Below are 18,623 nucleotides of genomic sequence, written 5' to 3'. Positions count from 1 at the left end.
TTTGGAGGTAGGACATGATACTTGGATGGTCTTAAAATGTTTCCCCCTAGATGAAGTATTAGTTGCAAGGAGAAATAGAGTGACTAATTTTTTTTAAAATTTATTCATTTATTATATGTAAGTACACTGTAGCTGTCTTCAGATACACCAGAAGAGGGCATCGGATCTCTTTACAGATGGTTGTGAGCCACCATGTGGTTGCTGGGAATTGAACTCAGGACCTCTGGAAGAGCAGTCAGTGCCCTTAACCTCTGGGCCATCTCTCCAGCCCTGGAACGACTTCTTTTTATTGAATAAAGTGGCTATTACTTTAGGATGAGACTAGACTTGCACTTTCGGATGTGATATTCGGAGAGCATCTCAGGGAACTTTCTGGCTGAGAAAGACACAAGCCATTCTGATTCAACCAGAATCACTAGAGGAAAGGTCAGACAGTCGAAAATGGAAGTGCTCCATTAATTTTAAAAGGGAGGAGCTCCACTCTTCTCAGGGTTGTGAAGACAAAGGGGCGTGTCCTCCAGGTTAAAGAAAAGCAGCGGTGGAATGCTTTTCTATCCCTGGGCTGGATCCTGTCATGGAAGAAATGCTATTAAAAAATCATTAAGGCAACTGAATATGGAATGGATTAAGGCATTGGTGTCCATGGTCCCCAGTTGGTGACTTCATTGTGATTATGTTAGAGCATTCCGACTCTCTGGGAATACTTTCTGAAGTGTTTAAAGAAAAAGCACCAGTGTGTGAGACTGTCACATTAGGCTCAAGACAAAAGTGTTCAGTGTGTGTATGGAAGAAACCAAGCAAATATTCAGGGAAGTGGGCTAAGTGTCAGTCAACAAATTCAGGGAGGGGCTGCAACAGTGTTCTCCAGTCAACAAATTCAGGGAAGGGCTGCAATGGTGTTCTTTGTAGGACTATTTTTGCAACTTTTCTGTCGATTTTTAAATTATTCTCAAGTTAAAAAGATTTAAAACGTTGAACAGTGATGAATATGACTTACAGGGAGAGGAGGGAGGGTGTGTGGAGAAGATAGAGGTTGAATTGCCTCTCGGTTTTCTGATGCAAGGTTTGCTTTTCTAAGTCAACTGTGGCAGTGTCTTGGTCACTCTGCATCTGTTGGGTGAGAACGTTGATCAGCAGATCAAGGCAAGAAGTCAAGAGTCTCAGCATACAGGGGAATTGAACCCAAGGCTTTGGCCTGCTAGGCAAGCACTCCGCCTTCTAAGCTGTATACCAGCCCCTCTCATTTCTTCTTTGATGCCTTTTAGCTGAGTAGATTGGGGGCAGGTTTTCTAACCTTCAGAAACTTGAGCTACTGCTTCATTTCCAAAGAGTATGCTCAAGAATAGAAGTGTTGTCCTCTGAAGGCTGTGAGTCACTGCAAGGAAATGTACAGCAGCGTTCTTGGTAAATCAGAATGACTTCTTCTACAAACATCAGCCTACTACTGAAGAGTCTTGATTAGAGATGAGAAAGGGGCTCAGGCTAAGTTAGAGATGTTTTTGAGTTTCGGTGGTCATTTCTCCTCTTAATGGTGGGAATTTTACCTGATTAAATGAGTTTCTTTCCCCAGTGGGTGCCTTTAATCCTTTGCTTGATTTCTTTCTTATTTCCTGACTTTGTTACTCTAGGGAAAGCTACAGTGGCCGAAGAAGCTGTGATCTTTCAAGCAGGGCGCTGCCACTGGAGCACAGAGGAGGGTATACAGAAGACAGCACGGGTAAGTGAACCCCTGGGTCTCACGCATTCTCAGAGGTCCTTGGATCGGAGGTCCCTGTAACCCCTCCTCCTTTGTTTTGGGATTGAGTGTCCAACTTTGGTGGCGGAGAGGGAATGCCCAGGCCCTTTTGGTATCTCAAGGAAAAATCGGCCATTGCATTTTGTGGAGGGTCAGGAAGAAAATTAGAGGAGGCAAGTAAAGTGGCTAGGCAGAAAGACAAAGGGCACAGACGGGACATAACCTCCTCTTGAGTCATATAAACTGCAGGCGTTTGAAAGATTCCAGGAAGGCTGAGGGACATCATCCAGGGCCAGACTGCTTTAATCCAGGTTTGCTGTCAATTGGAGTCTTTATCTTAGGGGATTACAGTGAGCAAATGTGCTTCCTTCTTTGAGGTTGGGCAGCGAATGGCATTGCTGCCCCAGTGCCCGCGAGGTGGAATAGAGACCTCCACCAAGTGCATTGGTCAATGTCATAAAGATAACTCAAAGGACCAAAATATGTCAATGTCACATTAAAAAATGGGGAGCAGAGCAGTTTCTCTGTGGATGAGCTCGACCGAGAGCACCCCAAGTTTCAATTCTCCACCGTCGTCCTCACACCTCTCTCTCCTGTGTGTAGTTTGTAGTTTCTGGCCTGCCTGCAGTCTGCCTGTTATGGGTGTCTGTGCCTGTTGCCTGTGGGCTGTGCCTCCTGTGTGTCTGAACTGGGGCCTATCCCTTACAAAAGGCTTTGTTCTGAACTCATTAAATGACAGAACCTGGAAAGGGAGGAGGGCTACTTTACAAAAGCTTTAACAGAGTCTCACAAGGGGAAGAATTTTCTGACCCCAGCTGACCCAAAAGAACATTTAACACTAGAGATGGTTATCAAGACGCACCCTGATGAACTTCCAATATTTGTGATGGTTATTTGCTCTAAGGTTCTTCACCAACCTTTTAGCAACTGCTTTCAGCCAGTGAGTACCACAGCATTCACATGCACACACACACATTATTCTAGGCCTGGGCATAGGAGAGCACATTATTTAAGATTAAAGGAAGGCACTTAGCTTAGTTTGCAAAAGCTTTTGTGGACAATCCCAGACATAGTAAAGTGTGTTACATTATTCTCTTAAAGGAAGGCTAAACTAAACAGGCTGAGTACACAGTAGGACAGCAGGCCAAATGCATAGTCTTAAATGATTTTGAGCAGAATTATTAACTTGGTTGCAAGGTCCAGCAAAAGATCAGATTCTCCGGGATCAAGAAATATTTTCAGAAAAATGTATCACTACAAACTAGAACATAATAGCTAGCTCCTGACCTAAATGGTGTCTTTATATCACTGTTAATTGCCAGCCTAGCATAACTACAATGCCTGGTATAATTACTGTACACATCGAGACAGCATTGGTAAGCTCTGCTTATTTTCAGACTTGATAAGTGTGATATATTGTGGTGATGTCCCAGCACTTGGGGGCAGGGGCAGGGGCAGGGGCAGAGAGGCAGAGAGGCAGAGGCAGATTGATCTGGGTTTGGTCTACAGAATGAGTTCCAGGACAACCACGTTCGTTACACAGAGAAACCCTGTCTTGAAGGGGGAGGGGGACGAGAGAGAGAATGGCGTGTTGTGAGATTTTTATATATAACTATAGTGAGTTAACTCTTATTGTTAAAACCAGATCTCCAGTTAAACGAGATCTATTGCCGCTCATCCACGGCCTCACTTTCTCTAATCTTTGGTATTTTTGTTGCCATCCCAGTGGGTGTGAGGTTCTATGTTTTAGTATGCTTTTCTTGATAAACCATGAGACTAAGCATCTCTCTTTTGGGGAACAGAGCTCACAGTTTCAGTGCAAAGCTTTCAGCCTGTCCCTTCTCCCCTCTTCTGGCCACAACTCCATTTGTGGCCAGGGTCTGGCTCTGTGGTCCAGGCTGCCCAGAGCTTCAGCTCCTCTTGCCTCAGCCTCCTGTGGGCTGCATTGGCTTCTTTTGTACTTTCCATGCACGGTGGTGGGTGTGGTGTTTCTGTTTTGGTTATTGGGATATAATGGAATGTTTTTTCCAGTGTGGTCCATTTTCGTTGTTTCTGTTGGTGTGTGTTCTCATTCAATTTCCCTTTCTCGTCATGTGTTGACTTTGTCTTCTAATAGCCATCCTGAAAGTTTTCTGTGTCTGCTTGGCTACTTGAAAAGCTCAGTTAGCATTTTAAGCATTCCGGCTGCTTTCCAGAATAATATAAACCTCACAGGGCCACTGTTCTTTCTGATCTTAGATGCTTTTGTCAAAACATATATAATTGTGTCACCATAAGAAATGGACATGTTAGTGAAGGGCAGTATTATTTTTAACTGTATATTTTTATCATGCCTTCCATCTCTCTCCCATCCTGTGCCTTTCTTCTCATCTGCCTCGCCTTCTTTGGAAGGTTCTGGGCTGAGAGTCTCCTGGTTTTGGTTTCCGGGATGTGTGAATCTCACCCTTCCACCTCTCAGCTGGCAGTTGCTTCTGGATGGCCTCTTAAGTACACTGTCCTATGGTGCACTTGCTGCTTTTACTGTCAGTGTTGCTAAGTCTTGTGTTCGCTGGACTTATCTTTGGTGGTATACATGGTTTTTGTTTTTTGATTTTTGATTTTTTTGCCTTGTTTTTAATTGTGCATTTCAAGTATCTGCAGATTTCTGTCATTTATCAGTCCTGAAAACGCCTTAGTCGCTATTGGTCTAAATACCGTCTCCCACTTGTTCTATAAGCCCTCCAGTTCTGGTTAAATGGATGTTGGCGCTTCCTTTTCCTCTTAGCATCTTTCCAGCTCCTGTTTGATGTTTACCTTCCTCAGGATGTAACTTCTCACTCAATAATCTTCTCTTCTGCTGTATTGAATTTTCCTAGAGCTCCTACTTTTAATAATTTTATATTCTCTTTTTAAAAATCTCATATTTCTGCTTTCAAGTTCGTGAGAATGTCTCTGATGCTATCATTCGGCTTTCTTTGTTTTATCTTTCATATTTTTAACCAACAATAAATGGTTATTTCATACCTTATATTCGATAGTGCCTGACAAATTCCTTAGTGTTCTAAATGAGTTTGTAGTCTTCTTTCCTGATGTGTAAGTTGAGTTTAGATTATTGGTTAATAATTCAAATGGGGCTTTTATCTGAGAAGATCTCAGTTAACAAATACAAGCTATCCAGGTTGGCATTGCCTGTAGATCCTGGTTATCTGGGAGGTGGACACAGGAGGGTGATGTTAGCTGATGAGTTCCAACCCAGTCCAGTCACCATAGTAAATCAGTATCTCAGTAAAAAACAAGCAAACATCAATGCAGTTAAGCATGATGTCACATGTTATAGTCTCAGCACTTGGGAAGCAGAGACAGGAGGATTGCTACATTTTGTAAGTCATCCTGTGCTCTGTAGTGAGTTTTAGGCCAATCTGTGCTATATAGTAAAACCTTGTCTCACCTCACCCTGACCTACCAAGTCACTTGATAATTATACCTTGGAATCTCAAGGTATAACTTCTCCAGACTACAGACCCAGGGCCCTTTTTTGTTTTAGGAGTATCTGGAAAGCTAATGTTTGTCTTGAGATTCACCAGAAAAACCAACTCCACCAATTTGAATCACATTTAAAGCAAGTTTTATTAAATATTAAATACCAACTAATAGATAGACTTTGGTCAGGACTGAATCCTAGAATGTCCCAGTAGGAATGACCTTGAACACGACTTGTTGCAGGGCTTATAAGGACAAACCTATAGGCCACAGTACTTTCCCGTGAGGCTTTATTCCTTTTTAAGAACTACAACTCCCAGCTGGAGGAAGTTACCTGGTTGCTGGGCAGGTGGGACCTGCAGGTTAATTTCGGGCATTACGTTACCTCTGTAGATGCCCAACACTGTGGCAGGGGTCTTAGCTGTCTCCAGCAGCTCCATCCTTCTACCCTGTCTGTTCTTCAAAGCTCTTGCCTTAAATTTTAGTTCACTGTTCTTGCCATAGTCTCTCAGATTTAGTTTTTGGTTAGTTTCAAAGACTAACCATAGCGTTATGACCATTTTAAAACATAATTTTCTAGATTTTATCTAAAACTGTTGTATAGCAGAAATCTAATGACTCCAATTCCTGTCTTAGGAGTGCTCTAGTGATTAGAAAATAAATCAGCTTTTGGTACATGTCCTCCATCAATTTTCTTGTCGTTTCTGCCTTAAAAGGTACGTTACTTCTTTTACTTAACCTAAGGATGAGGACATGCCTGTTGGTGACCTTTTGAAACTGTGCTGATCACATCTGTGCTCGTGTCGCATGGTCACAGTCCCCACAGTGTCTTTTATTGCAAATGCATTGATGCTTTAGTCCTTGGGAGCCAGACTCCCTGCTCTCGGAGTGTCTCAACCTCACTTTTCTGTCTGAGAGCCATTTTTCTTTCTACCCAGAATCCTAGACATATAAGATTCCACGGTGGCTCTCTGTGGACACCTTTCTTTTTAATACAGAGCTCAGAAAAGAAACAAGTTTGCTAGTGTGAATTGCAGGGGTCCTAGTGCCACACCCCTAGTGTTTAGAAGGTTTCTACTAGTTGTGGAAGGCAAAAATGAAAGTTTGTATTTATAGGATGCTAAGTTGCCTCAGGGTTTTGACCTCTGGAATACTTCAAAAATAGGTGTCAAGCATTATTGCTGATTTCATAGTTTCTTCTTCATTCTTTTGCAGAACAAGCCCAATCATATATCTCTTTAGATGGTTCATAGTTTTGACAGTTGCTTGACAGATGCACGTGTATAATTAACGACGGACCTGGGCTGTAGAATGTATAGATCCTGTAGAGCGTGTCTCTAACCCACATGTCTTTATCCTTTGCAGGTTACAAGAGTGGCATTTATAATGCCAGCAAAACCTTAGAAAGGCAGGCGGTGGTTTTGTTGTTAGGAAGTGCTGAGCTGTGACTGGAGGCTCTCCAAAGACTGCCTGGTATTTTTTTTTCCCACAGAAAATAGAGCATTGAATTGTTAGTTCCTTATGTTTTGCCCTCATATTCTTGTTTTTGTTGGCGTTGTTAATTAGGTTTTTGGCAATAGTTCGGGTGGTTGCTGGGTTTTAGTTTATCAATGGTTGGGTTAGCTGAACATTCTAGAAACTCCAAAGGGGCTGGGTGAAGTGAGGCCTAGCACTGAAGAAGCTGGCCAGGCGTAGCCACACTCTCCAGGGAGCTCTGGCAAGCCCTCTGGGCTGCCTGTCACTAGCGAATGCTACTTGGCTGTGGGGAAAGAATACAATTGCCTGTGCTTTGGGTCTGTTGGCCTGGGCCAGGGGGTCAGTTAGCAGCAGATGCTGATCCTCTGAGTCTCCTGTCCCCAATTTTTACCATAAGCATACTCCTTCGAAGGTTGTGATTAGTGTGAACTCTTAGTCTGATTAAAATGTTTCATTCATATGTAGAAATTTGGCAAAACCATTTCTAACATGGTTCACCCAAGTACAATCAGTTTCTTACCATGAGCCTGAGATTTTGGTCAGCCTGATAATGTAACATGTCAGATGTTCATATCTGTTAGTATGTTCAAAACTGGAGCTTGCTGGCTGTTGTCTGGAGTAGTGACTGTGGATGTACCTTGGTCACCAGGCCCAGTCATTAGACCAGGCAAGACAGCATTTTGCTAACTGTGCGCTCTGGTTTCTAGGGTGCCAGTAATTCACCTCTGCAGTGTCACTGGTCATTCATCTCTCTTGCCTTGGCTCCTGACCCCCACCATCTGCACAATGTCTTTCCAATTTTCTGTCTGAGACAATACACTAGTATAGTTTAATCCACACAGCTTGAAAGGTTAAGGTTCTTTGAAATACGTTTGGTTACTTTGTTGCCTGCTTGCAAGTTCACCTCAGGGCAGTTTTTATTTGCCTTTGTAACAGTCAGGTGCTAAGCGGCTGGGAGCTTGGGACAGAGGAAGCCATGCCAGCTTTATTGGTAGCCAGATACCTTGGTTCCATTTGACGTGGTAATCAGCCTGTATGTTTCTGGTTAACCACACAGCTTTTCTCAAGCAAGCTTTTCCCAGCTAATAACTACTTTGATCTGTACATAAGCCACAGCAGGGCCCTAAGTGCTTTGGTTTAATGGCTACCTCACAGTCTTCAGTCTGTCTGTCTCGCTCTCCCTTTCTCCCTCTCCCTCCATATGTGGTTAGTTGTTCATGTGTGTGCATGTAGAGGCCAGAGGTTGATGCTGAGTGTCTTTCTCGGTCACTCTCTTTCTATCCTGCCCTTTGAGAATGTGGTCTCTCGTTAGACCTGTAGCACTCTGACTGAGGTAGACCAGCTGACCAGTAAGCCCCAGGATGTCACCGGCTCCCTTTCCCAGTCCTGTGATTTCAGGCTTTCTTTATGGATTCTTTTAGACTGAGCTCAAGTGCTCAGACTTGCCCAGCAAGCACTTAACCAAGTTGTCTTCCCACATCCTTTATATCCTTGAAAGTTATTCAGAACTCCAAAGACCTTCACTACTATGAGTTCTATTCCACATATCACGAATGCAGAATAATGGTGCCTGAAGATGTCCATGTTCTAACCCCCAGAAGCTCTGGAACCTGAAGTGTTTTTTGTTTTTTGTTTTTTTTTTCTATGTAGCAGAAGATACTGTAACTATAATGACAATCTCAAGATGGGAAGATGTTTCTAAATTGTCTCGCCGTATTTCTAGACATGGTGTCAGAGCATCCCAGGAACTCCCAGGAACTTCCTTGTAAGAGTGAAGTCAGAGAAGTCAGAGAAGGAAACATGAGATTGAAGCACATATCAAGGTACAACACAGCCAAAGAGTTCTGCTCTGGAAGGTTCTCATTCAGCACTCCAGAGAGGCGCCTGACCTTGCCACACGTTGTAAGATGTGCAGTGGCCCTGACCTCTGGAACTGAGATGACAAATGTCTAGCACTTTAGAGCCATCACACTCGTACTCATTTGCGATAGCAGTGGGTGGGGACTGAGGAGTTCATTTAAAACTAATAACCCATTGTAGAGGTCGGTCTCTCTTTCTCTCTCTCTCTCTCTCTCTCTCTGTGTCTTTCTTTTTCTTTTTCTTCCTTTTTCTTTATTTCTTTCTTTTCCTCTTCCTCTTCCTCCTCTTCCTCCTCCTCTTCTTCCTCCTCCTTTTTTATTTAAAAGGTGCTGAGGAGCAAATCCAGGGCTTGTATGCTCTAACCAGGTACAGGACCATAAACTACATCTCTAGCCCATAAATCAGTTTTCATGAACTACTACCCATCAGTTAGTGAGGTTACTGCTGTTCATATATTTGTACATGTTTTTTCTGTCAAAATCCTCTGCTCTCTGATCTCAGTCTGCAGCATGTATCATCCTTCTCCAAGAATTCCATCTAGACAATGAATGTGGGGAGACAAAGCCTTAGTGTTGCTTACTGTGAAGTAGTTTGAGCCATGTGGGCTGCATAGTAAGGTTCTAGAAACTGAAGGGATTCACAGAACCATGAAGCTGGTACTCAGTCTACCTCATTGCTAGAAACCTGCCTGCAAGACTGGGGACTGTATTTCTTTCTTTCTGGGCATAAGTTAGAAAACTAGAGGCCTTGCTTATTAAGGGAAAAATGACTTAAGAAGGAACTCTTGGAGCAAACACATTTTGATATGGATATAGGTAGATGACATCATCTGATCTTTTTGTTAGAACAAATATTTGAGTCCAGGTAGTCTATAAGGAATTTAAGTGAGTTAGGCTTATAGATCTGGAGTCTAAGAGGTGTAAAAGGATGGGCCAGCATCTGGTCAGGTACCTCCTGCTACAACATAACATGAAAGGAGCAGCTTACATCATGGGACAGCCAGTGTGGGAGTGTGGAAGTTATACCTTCCTGGTCTCCTCAGATTCTAATAACTTCACGAATGCCTCATCTCCAAATGTAACCCATGAAAATGGGACTTTAGAACTTGTCCCCAACATGTGTGCTTTGGTGTTCACACTGCAGCAATAGCCAGTCATCAAAACGTTAGTCTCCTTCTTGTCCCACGATGGGCTAGGGAAAGCGCACATGTTTGCTTAGCCTGCATCATTCAGAAATAGCTAAAATAATACACAATAGCACAGAGGCAGAGGCATAATTGCAAGGGAGTGCATTTTTGGCATTTGTAGATAAACTGCACAAAATACCCTTTGTCTGCTCCACACAGGCAGCTTTTGATAATTTGTTTGGGCCTTTTGAAGTTAACAATCAGCTTCCTTTCCTTGGGAAGAGGAAAGTTGAAATGAGTTTTAAGACTTAGCTTTGATTCCTAGTTATTTTTCATGGCTTTGAAAATTCAAGGAGCGTGACCTTTCTCTGGGGGTCATCTGAAGTGGCTCCTGCTGTTCCCTAGCGCCATTCTTCAAGTTAAGAATCAGCCAGGTCCAGTTTCTGTGGTAAAGAAAGGTGCCTAGGTAGCACCACTTGCGTTTAAAGGGCTTGATTTTTGAGGTCATTGTAAAGCTTAGTAAAGATTTCATTGATGGATAGGTGTGTGTTTAATGTGTCTGTAGAACTGTATTTATTTTTCTTTTTTTTTTTTTTTTTTTTTTTTTTTTCGGAGCTGGGGACCGAACCCAGGGCCTTGCGCTTGCTAGGCAAGCACTCTACCACTGAGCTAAATCCCCAACCCCTAGAACTGTATTTAAATCAGTAATTGTAACACCTCAATGGGGACTGGGAACTTGGGAGGAATTTCAATATCCTGTATATGACTTTGAGCTGTTTTGTTCAGCCTGTGGGTTAGAGAAGCCCATGTGTTTCTTACACTTTATGCTTTCCGTTCCTGTCTGCATCGATTTGCAAGGGCAGTTTTAGGGTGGCAGAGAAGAGGGCGGAGAGGGCAGCTTTGGAGACTGGAGTCTTTGTGGGGTAGAGAGAGCCTTATTTGGAAACCACAACTGGGGTGGCCTTTGCAAACTGGAGTTGGGGGATGCTGCTACTCACTTTGAAGATCTTTTCCAGAGACCCACAACTGTCTGCCTTTCCAAGTTTGTTTCTCTTATTACACAGTGCGCTGTGTAACTAGGAAGCAGGCTCTTTTCTAATGAAGCGTCAGTTATGAGAGGGAGAAGCAGTCAGTGAAAGGTGACCTTGTGCACCGAGGGCTCAAAGTCTGAGGAACACAAATGGTGTCACTTATTACCATATATAGTCATGAGAGGCTGAAGGGTATGCCTGTCCCTTTTATTTATTTATTTATTTTAAATATATTCTAGGTCATTGCTTGGGAATTTTCTGGGAAATTCTAGCTGTCTTTGAGCCTAGCTAGATAGCACAAAGTGTGGTGGTGGGCTATGGTATCCTCTTCTCTCTTCTCTACATGTTCAGTTGTCAGTCCTGGATACTGTGGGTTGGTAAAGGTCAAAATGGTCCATTGCTTGTTAAGAGGCAATCCTCTGAAAAACCAGGGGATTGATCACATCAGTGCTTAGTGGTGTTTGGAATCATTGGTGTCGGGACTGGTGGTACCTTGTTATATAAACATCATTTTGACTTGGTAGTTTTTCCATTGGTGAATCATTAAATATATATATATATATATATATATATATATATATATATATATATAGTGGGCAGAAGCAAACTATAATGCAGGGTTGAGAGCTCTGTCTAAGTTTCCTATCAGTTCCTGGGTCTGAGAGCTTCCTCACAGCTGGCTCAGGAGAAAGCAGATGAGAGGCAGCCTCACAGGCTGCCAAATCCAGGTCATTGCCTCGTACTAGAGGGCTCCTGGCTGTGTGTATGTGAGGGTGGTGTGGAAGTTCGGTGTGACAGTTGGAAGAGTCTCTCTGGAAAGGTGCTGGCTGGCTGCTTTTCACCAGGGTCCTGCTGTCCCACTCCACTTCTCGAGGATGCTCTGAGTCCTCCCATAGCGGCTGCTGCAGACTCTTGGTGCTTCCTGTGTGTTGCGTCTCTGCCAGCCTAGCTCTTGGCAGATGCCCTTAGAAGTGAAGTCATAAGACATGGCGTGTGCTTTTCCTCTGTCCTCCTGTCACGATAGTAGGGTAGATCTGCCTTTGCCCAGCAGTGCTTAGCGGCTCCTGGGCCTCAGTCCTGTGTGGCAGGCGTGTCTTATTGTCTAGTTCTCAGCTCCTTTGGTCCTGTCCTCGTCTTCTCTCAGACACATGGGCATCTTCCTGCAAATAAATATATTTCTTAAACTAGACTGCCTGTACCCATCTTCGATTGATTTCTTTCCTGTTAAGACCCATCTTTGCCTCAGGCCACTCCCTGAAGATCCTGATGCTAATGATGGAACCTGATAGCTACACTTGACTTGCCCAGAACATTCTTTGATTCACCTACTATGTGCCCGGGAACTTGGGGTACAGACATCAGGAGGTAAAGAAATGGATCAGATAACTGCGACTGTTGGTGTTGAACAGAGAGGGGGCATAAGATTATAGTTACAAGTAGCATTAGTGATTAGTAACAGAAGTATACATAGGTTAAAGGCAAAGGAACGATTTTGCCAAAAGTACTGATCAAGAAAAGGCCACGGTAGACATTAATTAAAAGCCAGTTGTAGGTTCCTGTGTCCAGTATTTCTGATAGCATCTGAAACAAGGAGCTGTAATGATGGATGGGCCCATGGGGGAAGGTTGTCATAAACAACCGTTTTGGTCTAGGAGTGCTGCTGAGGTAACACTGCTTAGAGAATGGATAATTCTGTGTCTTTTGAGTCAGGCTTTGGTCAGAGGAAAGGAGTGATCTTCAGTGACACTCTTAGCCCTTGAGATCTTTGGTAGATTTTCCTGTTTTAAGAGCATCTTGGCTATGTGCCTAATAGTTAGTGGTTCTCAGACTTGGGTGCCCTGTTTCTGTGGAGGGCCTGGAGCACTGAGCCTGAGAACAGCATTTGCTTACAAGGGCCTTCCTCTCAGTCTTAGCAGGTCTGTGCTTGTGACCTGTTACCATGGATAGTAGATGCTGGCTTTTGTGTGTACGTGTGAGTCTGCTCAGACTTCCTTCAAAGGCGGTGCCCATTGTCTGCTGAGAGCATAAATAGGACCTGAGAGTGCACGTAGCAGCTGAGGAGGAGATAGCTGTCTTGTTTGTTTAATATTTTTCAAAGTTGGATCAAGGCTTTGTAGTCAAGTCTGGCCTGGAGCATCCTATGTAGCCCAGGCTGGCCTTAAGCTTGATCCCTGCTTCTGTGCTCTGAGTGTTGGGATTACAAGCAAGAGCCACAACTCTTGCAATTGTTTTTCCCCCTAAAGATGTATTTGTTGTATTATTTTATGAGTGTTTTGCCTGCAGGGATGTCTGTGTACCATGTGTGTATCTGGTGCTCATAGACTCAGAAGAGAGGCTACCACATCCCCAGGGACTGGAGTTACCGATAGTTGTGAGCCACCATGTGGGTAATGGGAATCGAACTCAGTTCCTCTGGAAAAGCAATCATGACTCCTGACAGCTGAGCTGTCTCCCCAGCCCAGTAATCCCCCTTTTAAAATTTGTTTGGGAGAAAACTTTAGGGTAAAAGAAAATCAGGATTGACTAAGGGTCTTTGAGGGAAGAATCTTTTTTCTACAAAATGTGCTTTGATGCACCAGATTTGTATCCTGAGTGTGAGTGTGGTTATATGCGTCTGGACTTACAAAGTTTTATAGATCTGTATACAAAACAGGAAAAACTAGAGAGTAGTGAGATCTGAAGAAGTCTGCAACCTAGTGATTATTATTATTATTATTATTATTATTATTATTATATTGGTAACCATTGTTTTGCAGTCACATAAGATCAGGAGAACTGGGTGAAGAATATACTAGAACTCCAGTTTTTACAACTTCTACCTTAATCCAGGATTATTTTAAAATAAAAAAGTTTAAAGAAACACAATGCTGCCATTAAAATGTCCCAAAGTCAGTAAAACTGAGCAAACATGGTTAGTACCAAGTCCCAGCCAAGCTTCTGAGGAGCTGGAACTCTTGGACACGTTGCTGATGGAAATGTGACCTGAGGCAGCCCACTCAGGAAGAGACGGGTAACTCTTATAATATTAGCCAGCATTTCTGCACTGGGTGTGCATGGAAGGGGGTGAAGGCCTACTGGCCCCATAGCCTCCAGGCTAATATTTGTAACGGTTTTTCTAAGTCTGTAAAGCACACCAGGCATTTTCCTGTCAGAGGGCGATAAAGGAGCTGCTCCTTCCCTCTGTGAACAGAGTGGGCTGTGTTGCTGCTCACCAGTCATAAAGAGCGACATAATCCTGTGGATGATGTGAGATCCATTACTTGGAAGCCAAACTCGAGAGGCTGTGAAGAGTAAGATACAGTCCAGAAAAGGTGAGATACAGAGTTAGAAATCAGACCGTGGTACCCAGGAGCCGAGGCCAGGGAGACAGGAGGGAGGGCAAAGGGTGTGGAGAAGTGCAGGATGAGTGGTCTCTCTCCCTCTCTGTGGTGATCACAGTGTGCTGGCCAAGGCTGACAGAGCTGTACACGGACATGAGTTACTGTATGCAATGAGACCTCATTAAATTGGACTTCTGTGAGGAGACACTACCCCACCACAGTCCACGTAAGGGTTCACTTTGGCCTCACAGGCTGTGGACATTCAGCGTATTGCCTCTTGCCTGTGGTTGGATAAGACCTGGAACTTCTTTAGTTACACGTGCTGCTTGTGCTAGGATGTGAGGTTTAGACCCATCAGGACTTCAGCCTCTGACTGCCACTGTAGAGGTGGGCGCCACCATAGTCCCTGCCCGCACAGTGCTCCCAGGACAGTGTAGCAGGCTATGGGCCTCTTAGTGATTCCGGCTTAATACAAACATTTAGTCAAATCTCATTCATCCTCTTCTGCTTTGCCTTTGATAGTTATAGTTGGTGTCGTCAAAACTTCAGATTGTTTTAATCCTTCGCTGTAAGAACTGTGGTGAGATTTCCAAACCCTTTCCCATAAGAGATTCTAAAATGTAATGTGTGACTATATATATTATATAATGTAATATATAATTTTATATATAATGTATATATAAATACTGTGTGTGTATATATATTCTCCAGAGGGAGGCTCAAGTTGATTTAAAAGTAGGATTTATTAGATTGGTTTGACTTTATTTCTGTCCAGGAGGCAGCTCAGTTGAGTAAACAATTGCTGACCATTAACCAAGGGCCTGTGCGTGTGCCTGCCATGAGTCACTGTTGGGGTCACACAGGAGAAAGGGTAGTCACCATCTGCTAAGGTGGGCCAGACCACACAAGGGCAGCTTGAAATCAACATGGAGAGAGTACAGAGGAGTCAGCGTCCTGCGGGCTGGACCTTGATGTGTAGGTATGGTTTTGTGTCTGGTCTTAAGTCCTTCCTTCCTTCCTTCCTTCTTCCTTCCTTCTTCCTTCCTTCCTTCCTTCCTTCCTTGTCTGTCTCTGTCTCTCTTGTGGGGGGTTGGGGGACGGTGCAGTTTCTTGCCTTTGAGAAGTCATGACGTAGAAGGAAGGGCAAAGAATTAAAGCTTCCCAACTGAACAGGTATAACAGAGTTAGTGATGTGGAAGGATTTATGATGAAAAGCCATCCATCCCTTGTATTTTCTGGTCTTCATTTCTGCTGCTGCTGTGCATAATCAGCTGAGGGTTTGCAGCACAGAGCAGCACAAGGTTTTGCAGAACTCAAAAGCCCAACATGGGCCACACTGGGAAGAACAATGCTCCTCACAGGATTGAGGGGACAGTCTGCATTCATGCCTTTTCCAGCTTCTAGGACTGCCATATTCTTTGGTGTTTTGCCTCTCATTGAATATCTTGGTCTTTTCCCCTAACCATTCTTTTGTACGTAATATGGGGGAGGCAGGCTGGGTAGATGGCGCTGTGAGTAAGAACCTTTACTGTTCCTCCAAGGCACCTGATTTAGAACCCACTCACACATTACATTTTAGAATATCTTATAGGAAAGAGTTTGGAAATCTCACCACAGTTCTTACAGCTAAGGATTTTTTTTAAGATTTGTTTATTCATTTTATTATGTATGTGAGCACACTGTCACTGTCTTCAGACACACCAGAAGAGGGCATCAGATCTCATTACAGATGGTTGTGAGCCACCGTGTGGTTGCTGAGATTTGAACTCTTAACTGCTGAGCCATCTCTCCAGCCTGGTCACAATGATATTTAAGTCCAGGGAATCTGACACCTCTGACCTCCATGTGTACTTGCACTCCTGCACACACACACACACACACACACACACACACACACACACACACACACACACACACCATGCACCTTTGAAAATAATAGAAATAAACCTTAAAAAATATAGGAAAGGCTATTTGGTTGTTATGGACCCTTGTAATTAGATGGGGCCTATCTGGATCCAGGATCTTTTCCATCCAAGACCTCTGTCACAGCTGAACGCCAACAAGTAATGAATTTACAGGTTCTCGATGTAGGCTGTAGACATGGAGTGTTGACCTTGGGAACGGTGTATCCTTTTTCCTGTCTGGCTGACAAATTGTATAAACTGTCCTGTTATGGTCCCCGCACCCTTTCACTCCAGTCTCTTGTGTATGTATTGCTCTATGTATTTAGCAACTGTCTGTCATTTGTCTGGTGATACATGATGTTTTATACTCTAAAACTTTGCATTTTTTCCTCTTGTCGTGATAGGGTTTGAAACTCAGAGTCTCACACACATTAGTCACTGGACCGTGCCCCTGGCCTTCAGACCCTTTGCACTTATGTGCTGCACTAGTGCTGGGTTAGTCTGTGTTCTTTTTTAAAGTTACAGGTACTCAGGGAAGCTTGGTTTCGAAGCCCCACTGATACCAAGATCTGAGAACAGGCAAGCCCCTTGTAAAACAAGCAAGCAAGCAAACAAACACACAGATATAGCAGTATTTGCATATAACCCACATATGTTCTCCTGTGAATCTTAAGTCATTGTCATATTACTTGTAAAGCCTCGTATAACATGATTTACAAGAGAAGTCTGTTCATGTTCAATACAGATATAATTTCCCCCCTGAGATATTTCCTGTCTCAATTTAGTCAAGTTCAAGAATGAAGAAATTGAGTATGTTCCAGTCCAACACTACCTTGACAAACCCTTTTACACCTACCTTTAGGGAAGGTGCCTCTCTGCATCTCAGTTCCGATGGGGTGAGCATCTGAAAGTGCAGGTATGTTTGACCCTTTAAACATCTGAAGTACTCTTGTATATGTTCCCATTGTATATATGCTTTTTTTTCCTTAAAAACAAAAACCTCTCAAACCTCAAGGATCCATTGACTGTCATTCTAAGTAGAGTGTTCTCTCACCAGCACCTTTGGGTGTCTGAGGTGGCCATGTGTCTATTGAATGGCTGGGGCTAATGACAGATGACCTTCAGCACTCACCCTGTAAGTTGTTCCTGAGTAGATTTATGGTTGTGTGGGTTTGGAGCCCCAGGCCAGAAGAGAGCTCATGTTGCCACACCATCTTGTCAGTGTGCTCTGTAGCCTGAAGCTCTTGAGTGTGGCATGAGGCCAATTAGGATGATGTCTCTGTAAGAGTCTCCTGTGACCAACTTATTCAGTTGGTGGCCCAGTCTGGCCTACACCATGGATAGCTAGTTTTAGTGTAGCAGCCTGAGGTGTTAATTGACTGATTTGGAGACTAGATGATGTAGTTGGATTTCACTGCTCGTATACATCAGTCTTAACGTAGAGACACTCAGAATCTGGATGCTGTTTTGTGTGTTGGTGTGTGTATTAGCTGGTTTTTTGTCAACTTGACACAAGCTAGAGTCATCATAGAGGAAGGAGGCTCATGGAGGCATTTTCTCAATTAGTGATCAATCAGGGAGGGCCCAGCCCATGGTGGACTGGTGGATGGTCTTGGGAAAGCAGGCTGAACAAGCCATGTGAAGTAAGCCAGTAAGAAGTACCCCTTCATGGTCTCTGCATCAGCTCCTGCATCCAGGTTCCTGCCCTGTGTTGAGTTCCTGTCCTGACTTCCATTGGCGATGAGTAGCAATGTCAAGTAAACCCTTTCCTCCCCAACTTGCTTTTTGGTTGTGGTGTTTCACTGCAGCAGTAGAAACTCTCAACGAATACAGGGTGCGTCTCATGAGTCAGGCCTCTTCTGCACTCTAGGCTCTTGCACAGAAGTGTGATCGTGTATTTTCTTCAAATGCGGTTTTGGTGCTGCAGATTTGGTTTGATAAGGAGATCCTAGCTGTTTGCTTTCTAGCCTGCTCAGCCTCCTGCCTGCTACCTGGGGTCTAGGGCTTTGGTCAGTAGGGCTGCACAGAAATGCAGAGACAAGAAGCTTGCTGTGGGACTCAGGATCAGAGTGACAAGTGCAAGGCAAAAGAAGGACACAGCCCTTCTGTTCTGCTTGCATTAGCCAAGGCAGATGCATAGCCTTTCGATGTTTATAATGTTGTAGGAACTTACGGAAACTTGACTTGAGGTATTCTTTGTATTTTAGAGACTCACCCTCTGTGAGTGTTAGGTCCATCTGTCAGAAGGATGGATAAGCTCTTGGGGATGGAGTTGGTTGTCCAGCCCTAGCTACCAACTAGTGCTAGTTGGTTCTTCTCTGGCCGTCTATGTAAGTGGGGCAGCGGAGTAATCCATACTTGCTGTCAGTACTACAGATACTGTTAGGTTTGGTACTGGATCACAGGGTCTGCATGAACAGGCCTTTGAGGAGCCTTGGGGTTTTACATTGCTTCCTGTGAGGCAGCACTTACTCCTGTCTGCTGGCTTGGGTCTGTGGTTGACCTGTGTGATCTTAGGTGGTCACCACTTTGTTTCAGTGTCTTCCTCTTTAGAATATAGTTGGGTAAGGTGAACCGAGACTCCAGGTAGACATACTGTCCCCTGCTCAGTTTGTGCCTTCGTGTTTATTTTCCCCGTGGCTTTCACAGAGTTCCTAATATCAGTTGTGAAGAAGGAAATGTGTGGGGTGTACAACACAGTGAGGAGGGCAG

At 43.9% G+C, this 18,623-nt stretch overlaps 1 protein-coding gene across 30 annotated transcripts in view; it reads left to right on the top strand.

Moving 5' to 3' along the window:
• Sgms1 (sphingomyelin synthase 1) overlaps positions 1 to 18,623 on the top strand; it is a 258,698-nt gene that overhangs the window by 94,672 nt on the left and 145,403 nt on the right. For 27 of the 30 annotated variants that reach the window (XR_015628744.1, XR_015628741.1, XR_015628743.1 and 24 more), the window contains 1 exon segment: positions 1,629 to 1,717. The gene's annotated coding sequence lies outside the window, so the exon portion shown is untranslated. 30 annotated transcript variants of the gene reach the window in all.

Source organism: Rattus norvegicus, chromosome 1 (assembly GCF_021556685.1).
Source record: "Rattus norvegicus strain SHRSP/BbbUtx chromosome 1, alternate assembly SHRSP_T2T, whole genome shotgun sequence".
Taxonomy (NCBI): Eukaryota; Metazoa; Chordata; class Mammalia; order Rodentia; family Muridae; genus Rattus; species Rattus norvegicus.
Note: the sequence above shows the minus strand (reverse complement) of the source record. Positions and strands in the feature narration are given on the sequence as shown.